Below are 12,155 nucleotides of genomic sequence, written 5' to 3' on the forward strand. Positions count from 1 at the left end.
AATTCAACTATACAGTAATGTTTACATAGGAAAGACCTGTAGTTGGCTGCACTGAACACACCAAGAGCAATGGTGGGGCACCAACATCTGCAAAAAGAGATGCCAAAGGGTACAGTGAGTGGGCATAGAAGTAGGAATTCACAGCCTGCCAGTGACAACGTCACACATCAAACTGTCATTTATATGTGAAATAACACTGTCTTACCTGTGTTTCATTGGACGTATTGACAAATAACTGCACCTCTGTTGTCCTCATCCTTATCCTCTGCCTCCTCATCTTCACTGTCCAAAGGGTCCACTGCTGCCACACGGCCATTTCCAGTCTCCTCCTCCTGCAGAAAAGGCACATGGCATCACAAGACAAGGTTGTGCAACATACAGCATGCCACGATGATCTGGCAGACCTTCTTGGGTGAGTAGCACAGGGATCCACCTATTAGATGGAGGCACTGAAACCTGGCCTTCAGGAGGCCGAAGGTCCTTTCTATAATTCTTCTTGTTTGCCCTTGTGCCTCATTGTAACATTCCTCTGCCCTTGTCCTGGCATTACTCACAGGGGTCAGTAGCCATGAGAGGTTGGGGTAATCTGAGTCACCTGCAAATATCGAGGGACAACTGTTAGCCACACACTCACCCTTAGGGCCCACAACATACCCATACACCAACATCCACTGGGTGGGAACCAGGGCTCACCTTTTAGCCACACCCTGTGCCTCTGGAGTTGGGCCATCACATTTGGGATGCTGCTATTCCTCAGGATAAAGGCATCATGCACAGACCCAGGATACTTGGCATTGACGTGGGAGATGTACTGGTCCGCCAGGCACACAATCTGCACATTCATGGAGTGAAAACTCTTTCAATTTCTGAACACCTGTTCATTAGCCGGGGGGGGGTTTGGGGGGGGTGGACAAATGTAATAAGTGTTCCATCTATTGCCCCAATGATGTTGGGGATATGTCCCATTGCATAGAAGTCAGCTTTCACTGTGGCCAAATCCTCCACCTGGGGGAAAACGATGTAGCTGCACATGTGTTTAATCAGGGCAGACAACACTCTGCTCAGCACTATTGAGAACATTGGCTGTGACATTCCTGCTGCCAAGCCCACTGTCACTTGGAAAGAACCAGTTGCCAGGAAATGAAGCACTGATAGGACTTGCAAAAGAGGGAGGGATCCCGGTGGGGTGACGGATAGCAGATAGTAGGTCAGGCTCCAATTGGGCACACAGCTCAGTGATTGTGGCCGTCAAGTCTATAGGTGAGGATAATGTGCCTGTCCTCCATTGTTGCCAAATCCACCAGGGGTCTGTACACGGGCGGATGTCTCCATCTCCTATTCATCCGCAGCAGTTGCAATCTAGAGTGAGCAGCTGGTCATTATCTGTACATTCTAACCACTATAGTTCAATGCATGTTTTGACTGTAACATTATTTTGGTGGGATATATCCAAAATGTAAATTTGTGTACTGTGACACAGTTAGGATCCATGGCCTGCAACCCCCCCCCCTGAAATGGCGTCTGCCTGTCCTGTATGGAGGGACATGTGGAATGAGGTAATTCCGCTGACGTTGTGCGCTGTTGCGGGAGGCAGTCGAGAACCGCCGTGCAATTCCTCATTAGTTATCATTGGGCCCTATGGGGTACAGTGGCCAATGGTGATGTATGCCGGCGGTGACGGTACGCACCGCCGCGGACGTGACCGCCATTTTCTATCTGTTCACTCACTAAACTACCTGACCTTCAACAGGAGAGGACCGACACTGCATATGCTGCTGTGACCTGTGTCTGGAACCGACCATGGCTCGTGTTACTGGGGAAAGGGCCTCTGCCTTCCCCTCAGCAGAGTTGGGGTGACTGGTAGATGGGATCCTGCCCTAGTACCAACTGCTGTATGGGCCTCCAGACCAACAGGTGAGTACACTGTGAGTAGGATGCATGGGGCGTGAATGCATGGAGTGCTGTGTGTGAAGGCCTCAAGTGTGGGGGGTTGGTGGATGGGCCCCGGGCAGCATGCAGCATGTATGCTGGGCCATGTCTGTGCTAATGGGGATCGGTAGGGGCATGGTGGGCCATAAGTGTATCAGGCAGGACGGTCGGACTAATACCTTTTCCTGTGTCTATTTCCCTGCAGGTCAGCACCCATCAAAAGAAGGGTATATGGCATGCCATCGCCAAGGACGTGCGGACCCTGGGGGTCTACGGCAGGCAGAGCACACACTGTCGAAAACAGTGGGAGGACCGGAAACGCTGGGCACAGAAGACGGTGGAGGCCCAGCTGGGGATGGCCTCCCAACGAGGAAGGGGTGCCCGTCGAACCCTGACTCCCCTGATGGCCCGCATACTGGTGGTAGCCTATCCTGAGCTAGATGGGCGCTTGGGGGCATCACAGCAGCAACAAGGGGGTGAGCACAGTGCCCTACATTACAACTTACACCTGGTGGGGTGGTATCCAGGTGGGGGGAGTGGGCCCTGTGGGTGCCCCTAGGCCAGGCCTGGCATTGCAGAGTAGGTCCCATGTTGGCAGGGTTCTGATGTGAAAGTCCTCCAACCAAGCTAGTAGGCATCCATTACTGGGTAGGGGTCTGTGGGTCTCAGGTATGCTGCAATTTGTGTTAGGTGTCCCTATCCATGGGCTGGTGACTAGCATTGTGACTGGCAGTGCATTACCTAATGCGTAGGGCTGTTCCCAGTGTGTGAGTGTGTCGTGTACACCAACGGTGGTGTTGGTGCCGCCATTGACCAAGTGTATCCTTTGTCTCTTCCCACCCCCTTTTTGTTTTGTCACCCTGTCCTTATGTGCATTAGCATCATCTGGCGGAGGAGCAGAGGCACTGGCGATAGAGGAAGCTGCATCCCACAGGACCCTTGAGGCCAAATCCACCGACGGTGAGGGCACCAGTCGGACGGAGGGCAAGGGGAGCACCATGGCAGAGACTGGAGGGGTCAGTTCGGACACGGATACCTCCTCCGATGGAAGCTCCCTGGTGGTGGCGGACACCTCTGTGGCCACCCCAGATACAGGTACAGCCGCCACCCCCGTACTAGCACTGCCCTCCCAGCAGCCCCTCAGCGAGTTTCCCGTGCCCGTTCACCCAGGAGGGTAGGCATCTCCTTCGCCCCAGGCACCTCAGGCCCTGCCCCAGTTAGCCCTGCTGCTCTGAGGAGGCTATTGACCTCCTGCAATCCATCTCTGTTGGGCAGTCAACCATTGTGAATGCCATCCAGGGGCTGGCAGCCCAAATGCAACAGTCCAATGCATTTCTGGAGGGCATTCACACTGGCTTGGCGACCCAATAGAGATCAATCCAGGCTCTGGCTTCCTCTTTGATGGCAGCCATTGTCCCTGTTTCCACCCTCCCCCCTCCAACTTCCTCTTCCCAATCCCATTCCCCTCAACCCCAACCTAACCAAAGCACACGGTCAGACGAGCAGACACCCAGGACAACACACAAGAGTGGACATGGCAAACAAAAGCACCACACTTCATCCCACAGGCACTCACACAAACACCATCCAGAAGCAGACATAACAACATCCACTGCCTCCACTGTGGCCCCCTCCTCCTCCTCGTCCACCTCCCTCCCAGTAGCGTCTCCACTCACACCTGCATGCACTACATCCTCAGCCACTACCACCATCCCCAGCACACCTATCAGTACACACCCCTCACTGGCAGTCACCACCCCTACATCCATGCACACGTCCCCTGTGTCCTCTCCCACTGTGTCTGTGCCCCCTCCTCCCAAAGTACACAAACGCAAGCACTCAGACACCCAACAGCCATCCACCTCACAACAGCATCCAGCCCATGCACCTGCACCCAAACACAGCAGACTGACACCTCCTACCACCACTTCCTCTTCCTTCACTCCCAAACCATCTCCCTCTTCCTGCCCCAATGTCCCTAAGAAGCTTTTCCTCGCCACCATTGACCTCTTCCCTAGCCCTCAACCTCCCGTCCCTCACGTCAGGCCAGGGTGGACAAAACCTAGGAAAGCACCTCAGCTACCCAGTCCACGGGCACAGTAGTGTCCCCAGCAACTCCAGGTAGGAAAGGATCCCGGCCACCAGCCAGCCAGACAGAAAGGGTGCCTGCCCCAAGTGCTTCACGGAAGGGGAAGGAGCCAGCCCCAGCTGCAGGAAGGAAGGGCAATGAGCCAGCCCCAGCTGCAGGAAGGAAGGGCAAGGAGCCAGCCCCAGCTGCAGGAAGGAAGGGCAAGGAGCTAGACCCAGCTGCAGGAAGGAAGGGCAAGGAGCCAGCCCCAGCTGCAGGAAAGAAGGGCAAGGGGCCTGCAACAGCAGGCAGTAGAGACAAGGGGCCTGGTGCTGGGACTCAGTCCGAGCCACCACCAACCGTGGTGGTGCAGCCGTCCGAGGCTGCAGGGGATGTGCTGGAGACTCCACCCACCACTACCAGATCCACCAGCAGCAGTAGGCCCAGTGGGCAGCCGTCCAAGGCTGCAGGGGATGGGCTAGAGCCTCCCCCACCACTACCAGCAGCAGCCCCAGTGGGCAGCCGTCCGAGGCTGCAGGGGATGGGCTGGAGCCTCCCCCCACCACTACCAGCAGCAGCACTGCCACCACTGAACAGCCATCACCGCCGGCGGACAGTGTGTAGTCCTGCGTCCATGGGCTGTTGTGCGGCCTGGCCCCTGCAAATCCTGTGGGTATGACACCCAGCTGAGAGACTGTGACCTTGCACTCCCCAAGATCTGCATCACAGGGCACGATGCCCCCTCCAGAACCAGTGGGTAAGACACCCACCAACCCCAGCCTCCCCAGATGAAGAGCACAGGGCATGATGCCCCCCAGAACCAGTGGAGAAGTCATCCACTCACCCCATCCTCTACAGGATGAAGCTCACTGGTTACGATGCCCCCTCCAGAACCAGTGGAGAAGACATCCACTCACCCCATCCTCCACAGGTTGAAAATCACTGGGCAGGATGCCCCCTCCAGAGCATGTGGGCAAGTCACCCACTTGAGAGACTGTGGCCTTGCACTCCCCAGGACTGAGCACAGGGCATGTTGCCCCCTCCAGAGCATGTGGGCAAATCACCCACTTGAGAGACTGTGGCCTTGCACTCCCCAAGACCGAGCACAGGGCATGTTGGGCCCTCCAGAACATGTGGGCAAATCACGCACTTGAGAGACTATGGCCTTGCACTCCCCAGGACCAGGCACAGGGCATATTGCCCCCTCCAGAGCAGTGGGCAAGTCACCCACTTGTGAGTCTGTGGCCTTGCACTCCCCAGGACCAAGCACAGGATATGTTGCCCCCTCCAGATCCAGTGGGCAAGTCACCCACTTGAGAGACTTTGGCCTTGCACTCCCCAGGACAGAGTGATGGGCATGTTGCCCCCTCCAGGACCAATGACATTGTACCATCTTCCGGCTGAGGTGCCCCCGTTCCCCGCCCCCCTGAGGTGCCTGACTATTTTCGACCTGATGCCCCTGCAGTGTTCTCTCCATGTTGTTGCAGGAGTGAGGTGGGGCCTTGGACTTTGTGATGTGGTCCTGTGGCCCACGAACATTGAGGACTGGGCAGTGCCCCTTGATTTGTAAAATGTATATACTTTTTGATTTGGATGACTGCTATATTTATCTTATTACACTCTTTTTACTCTATTGTAGTTGTCCTTGCATTATTCCTGAGGGGTACGGGGTCAATATGTTATGTTTCTGCATCTGCTTGTGTGTATGGTGTTTGGGTGGGGTGATGTGTGTTGCATGTGTGTGTCACTTTCTTTTTCCTGCCCCTCCCCTGTGTGCTAGGCAGCAGTACTCACCGTCGTCGTCTTCGCCATCATTGGTGTTCGTAGTGGAGCAGCACGTAGAAGAGCATGGGGAAGACATGCAACTCGGGCTCCATGGCGGCGTGGTTTTTCCCAGAGTCTCCACAGGTGAGTCGTTTCCCTTCTGTGCAGTGTTTCCACCAGGCTTTTGATGTTCGTTGGTACCGCCCCGGAAAAAGTGGCATTTTCCTGTCTCATAATACAGTGGGCGGAACATTATCTTCCGCCTGGCTGTAGGCGGTTCCTTCCGTGGTGCCTGTTGATTCCGCCCTGGCGGTCGGTGTGTTAAAGTGGCTGTCTGTCTGAGCTGTTCCTGCCGTGGTCATAATTTCACTGTTATTACTGCCGGCCTGTTGGTGGTATTACAGCCAGGGTTGTAATGAGGGCCTTAATCTCCCTGCACCTACCGAAAATGAGTGTGTCCTTGTATAACGTAACTGGTGCTCATGTAAAGAGCTTTAATACCTTAGGGTCGAGTTTCCGCTATATAAAACCGCAAAAAAAAATGATGCCACTCAACATTCTCAGAACATGTGGAACCTTAAAAACATAATGCTCCACGTAATAACCTAAGGGAGGATACCACACAATGTTTACCTTTCTCCAGCTCAACAATGGTATATGTCTATGTGCCTGTTTGTGTGATGTCTGTGTGTGCTGGAGACTCTGTGGGCATAGGTATCTGGATATCTGTACACTCTTATGACTGGCATAGCTGTCAAGCTTCCCAAGATCATGGGTGATGTGCTGCTTTGGCCCATGTTATTTATTAGGATTCTGGGACTTGTAGTCTTGTTCATTCTAATCTAAAATAGGACAAGTTCCAGAATAAAAAAAAAAACCTGGACTGGAGTAGAACATATGGCATGGCTTTGGGAAACTTGGCAGCTATAAAGTGGGCTGGTCTGTGTGTGTTATTCTTACTTATGTATGGTAAATTGCATAAGAGTTCTATTCCTGGTTCAGTTTCAACTTGAAAATAAACTCTGGGATAGTTGCTGAGAAAATAATTCAAAAAAAGATAAATCTAGCTGTTTTTAGATCCACAAAAAATAATGCTATTTTGTATTTATATATTGTCTACTCTCAAATATGGATACACATAGAACATTTTAGATACAGTTAAAGTTAGGGTCTCCTGATCAAAAGTGTTACTCTTTTTATCAAGGTAGGTGTTGGAATGAGGCATTAGGACCACGCTTCCACTGCCCGCCACCCAGACCAAGAACCGGACACCAATTCTGGTTAGTGAGGGGCTGGGTATATATACTGTGAGTCGGGAAGCGGACACTACACTACATCCATACGGAGGAAAAATAAAGGCTGCCACCAGCACCCACTCACGTGGTATCTGTGTGCTTTCTTCTGATGGGGCAGGACGATACTACAAATGGCGACGAAGGTGGGTAATTGGACACTGAAGCCAATCACTGCGTACACCTGCTTGCCTCCTCAGTCCCAGCCACCGCTAGATCGCCTGTGGAAGCTTTGCGGCTGGCGCCCTGCTTGGTGTGCACGCCAACTGCTGCCTGCTGACCTGCCCATTGCTGCCTGGTTTAGGACCTCCAATCGGCCCATACCCTGATTTGCTCTTCTGCTGCCCCTGAAAGATGGCACACGTGCCCACAACAACTTCATGGTAAGCGCTGCTGTGCCCCATTACTTTGGTTCTCCTGTGCGGATCTCGGCCTACAGCGAGGTCTCACATGACTAGATTCTGTGTGACATCAGAGGGGTGGCCATTTTAGGATCAGGCACCATGATCCAATAGGCTGCAGGGAAGCCCTGGTGGCCATTTTAGGGTCAGGCATGTGGCCATTTTGGATTCAAGCACCATGACCAAATAGGCTGAAGGGATGCCCTGGTAGCCATTTTAGGGTCAAGCCCTGCACGAAAGTGGAAAATAACTAGACTGTACACCGTCAGAAGCATATGTAGGCCGGAAAATCACTGAACACCTGATCATACAATTAAGTCATAGCCAATATGCTGTCTAAGGAGTTTTCAACCCATTCAGACTCCGCCAAGTACAGTATATCTGCAACCCAACCTTACATGCCTACGATCATGATGGAGGAGAACAACGAAGGCACACTTCCAAGTGCATTCTTCAGGCGCCTGCTGCCGTTAGATCTCGCTGACTCCCAAATGAAAGGTGCTCGATGGGAAAAATGTATCAGGCGATTTGAACGATCTCTAAGTGCCACTTGCAAAGGTCACATAAATGAACAGGCCAGGGACTTATTCCTAAACCTTGTTGGGGATGATGTTGAAGACCTGCTCGTAACTTTCCCACTGAAGTCAATCACCACATACAAAGGCCTAATAAAATGCCTCACAGACAGCTTTGACCAGCAACGAAACGTTCACTTTGAGTGCTACACTTTCAACACAGCCTGCCAATGGACAGATGAATCCGTCGATGATTTTGCAACGCAGCTGTGCAAACTAGTTACCTACTGTGAATTTGACAAACCGGAAGACCGTGCCAATGGAAAAGGCTCTTCGCATGGCCAGAGGCTATAACAGACAAGACACGCCACCACTGCTACTGAAAGAGAAACACGGATGGACCTGCTACCCCTGCGGCCTGGAATACCTGCATGCTGGCGCCTGTCCAGCTATGGGACACAAATGTGGGAAATGCAACTACAGTAGGACAATCACTTTGTGAGTGTCTGCATGAGTGGACACATCAAGGTGGAGAGGGGTCGTCCTGCTCAACCACGCGTGACAGTGAGTCGCCACGCACGGCACGTGGAAGCACAAAATCGCAGCTCCTCTGCTGACTCTGATGCTGCCAGTTCATGTGATACAAATGAACGTCTATACCTCATGTCAGACATCCTGATGCAGGAACGCACATCTGAACATGTCCAACTAGTGGACAAACAACAAATAAAGAAGACGGCAACTGTGGAGATTCAGGTCGGAAGTCACATCACATGATTGACAGTGGAGCCACATGCAACATAATTTGCGTATTGGAATACGAAAAAATTAAACACAAACTGTCACGCCTGCCCTCCACCGTCGTCATGTTCACTTGGGGAGCGAGGCAACCGGTAGTGAACATGGGAAAGTTTGTGGAGACGCTCACTTACAACGACATGTCCGTGCAAGAAGAGATGAATGTCGTACAGGCAGACGTCCTAGTGCCATGTTTGCTCAGCAATGTCACAGTGCAAGTGATGGGCCTCCTCGCCATGGCATATGGCACTGCTGACCGTCAAAACATCTTGAAAGAATACCTTGCGCTTCTGAAAGGGCTCGGAAAGCTAAAAGATGCGCAAGTCACCCTGCGCATCAACAAAGCAGTCCAACTGGTACCTCAAACTCACAGCAGAGTTCCTATACACCTCCAACTGCAGGTAGAAGAACTGAAAAGATTGCTAGCACAGGACATCATCATGCTAGCAGAAGGACCGGCACCCTGGCTGTACCAAAGAAAAACATGCGAGAGATACAAATTTGTGTTGAGATGCACCTACTGAACACTGCCATAGAAAGAGAATGACACCCAGGCCCTCATCTAAATGATATGATCAGCTGCCTCACTGGAGCCTGCATCTTTTCCAAGCTAAACTTGTTCAAAGGCTACCATCAGTTGGAACTAGACTGTTCCGCTACAAGCAGCTACGTTTTGGGGTGTCATCGGCAGCAGAAACATTTCAGGAGACAGTGAGACGGGTAATTAGACCCATAAAAACTGTCTAAACTTCAGCAAGGACACCCTAGTATTTGGTCGCGCAAACAAAGAACATGACTGTGCACTGTAGGAGGTGTGCAATAACAATAGCTGGGCTGACACTGAATGAGGAAAATGTGAACTGGGAAAAAGAGGACTCTTTCTTTGGACACATCTTCTCCAGAAAAGGGATGCGGCCAGATCCCAGCAAGGTAGAAACGCTATGCAACACACAACCTCCAGAGGACGTGGCAGAAGTACTGTCTTTTCTGGATCTAGCGTGCTACTGCGCACAATACATCAAGGGCTTTGCCACTGTAAGTACCCCAGTTCGCAAACTGACCAAACAAGGACAACCATTCCTCTGGACCGCAAAATATGACAGGGCGTTCGAAGACATCCGAAGGGATGCCACAGGCGTAGATAACCTCACTTACTTTGAAGCGTCCCTATGCATAGAGTTCACAGTAGACGCCAGCCTAGTAGGGCCAGGGGCAATCTTCGCCCAACAGAAGCCCAGGACAGACTCACCACGACACATTGTTGCATATGCAAGTAGAAGTCTATTGGATGTGGAAAGGGCATATTCTCAGCCCGAGAAAGAAAGTCTAGCAGTCGTGTGGGCATTTGAACACTACCACATGTTCATCTACGGAAAACATTTCACCATAGTCACAGACCACCAGGCGCTGGTCACGATTTAGGGCAACCCCAACGCAAAAATACCACCATGCATAGAATGATGGTGGATACGCCTGATGGACTATGACTTCAACATAGTGCATAAGCCAGGGAAGGAACACAACCCGGCCTACTACGTCTCTGCACCCTCTGCCCCTGGGCACCAGAAACACTGTCCATAGCCAAGAAGTACCTCAATTTCATGCTCCGACAGAACACACCGATTATGATGGCGCAACTGGCACAGAAAACCACTACAGACGCAACGTTACAAGTGGTCAAAACACTAATGCAACAACAGAGGTGGGGACATGTGACCACCAACAGTGCAGTAGGCGAAGGGGTCAAGAAAGAGGAACTATTATTTTTCAAGCAAGTGCAGGAGGAACTGCCAGCAACGAAACAAGGGATATTGCTCTGTGGTACCAGAATAATAATACAGGAGACACTGTGACAGCAGAGAGTTAGCCTTGCCCATGAGTCCGATCGAGGCATGGTGGCAACACAAAAAATGATGAGAGAGAAAGTATGGTTCTTGAGACTTGACTGTCTAGTGGAGGAGATGATCATGAACTGCCATCTCTGTCAAATCACAGGAAGACCACCAAAGCCAACTGCGCATGTCTGACCTTCCTGAGGCCGTATGGACCACGTTAGCTGTGGACTTCTATGGTCCCATGGACACTTGGAACTACCTCCTGGTCGTTATTTACGAATACTCCTGTTTCCCCTTTTTGCGTCAAGTGTCATCAACTTCACCGCCACCCTACCGATTCTAGATGACATTTTGGCAGCATGGGGTGCCCAGCTGACACTAAAGACAGACAATGGACCCCCATTTTCAAGGGACGAGTTTCGCAAATTCATGGCATATCTAGGAGTACATCATCAGAAGATAACACCATTGTGGCCTCAAGCCAATGGCATGGTGGAAAGGTTCATGGGCACCATAAAGAAGGCTATACAGCGAGCAAAGCTGACAAAAATATTTCTAGGACAAGCATTGTGCCAAGTACTTTGGGACTACTGTTAACACCCAACACAGTTCCACAGGGCGATCCCCATCAGAACTAGTGGTCGGAAGAACAAGTAGTACTCGTCTGTCTCAACTAGACGCCAAGGCACCAACAGATCATGACAACATTGCTGCACGTGACCGAGAAACCACGGAGAAAATGAAACGCTACGCTGATGCACGTCGTCATGCTACAGGGTCTGGACTACAACTTGGAGACTGGGTCCTTGTGCACCAAAGACAGGCATGGAAATTGGACAGCCCTTTCTGGAGCCAGCTTCTGAGAAAAACAAAGATCAAAGGGTCAATGATCACGGCGGAGGCTGGGCCCTACTTCATCCAACAGAAACAGCTCTCACTTTAAGGACTTCAGGATGTCGGATGATGAGGAAGGAGAACTATGGCCCAGTGCCGGACGGGAGACTACAAGTGCAGACCCTGGAGGGTCAGAGGAAACGGTGTCGACAACTGGGGACAGCCATCCCTGGGATGAAGACACAACTGAAGACATCGACCAAGAAACAGGGACATCACGCCCAATGCGAACAACCCGGAACCCCAAAAGACTGATTGAAGAGCTATGATGACCGCATCATTGCCTCTCTCTCTCTCTCTCTCTCTCTCGCTATATCCACTCATGTCAGGTTGCAAACAAAAAGGTGGGGAATGTGCATATTCTGTCAATAAAAGTGGGAGATGTCGGAATGAGGCATTAGGACCATGCATCCTCTGCCCGCCGACCAGACCAAGAACCGGACACCACTTCTGGTGAGTGAGGGGCTGGGTATATATATAATGGGAGGCGGGAAGCGGACACTACATTACATGCATACAGAGGAAGAATAAAGGCTGCCACCAGCACCCACTCACCTGGTCTCTATGTGGTTTCTTTGGCGGGATGATACCACAGTAGGAAGGGTAAAAGATGGAATCAACCCTGCTGGGATTCAAACCTTTGTCCTGCAGATGAAATA

The sequence above is a fragment of the Pleurodeles waltl genome, chromosome 6, assembly GCF_031143425.1.
Source record: "Pleurodeles waltl isolate 20211129_DDA chromosome 6, aPleWal1.hap1.20221129, whole genome shotgun sequence".
Classification (NCBI taxonomy): Eukaryota; Metazoa; Chordata; class Amphibia; order Caudata; family Salamandridae; genus Pleurodeles; species Pleurodeles waltl.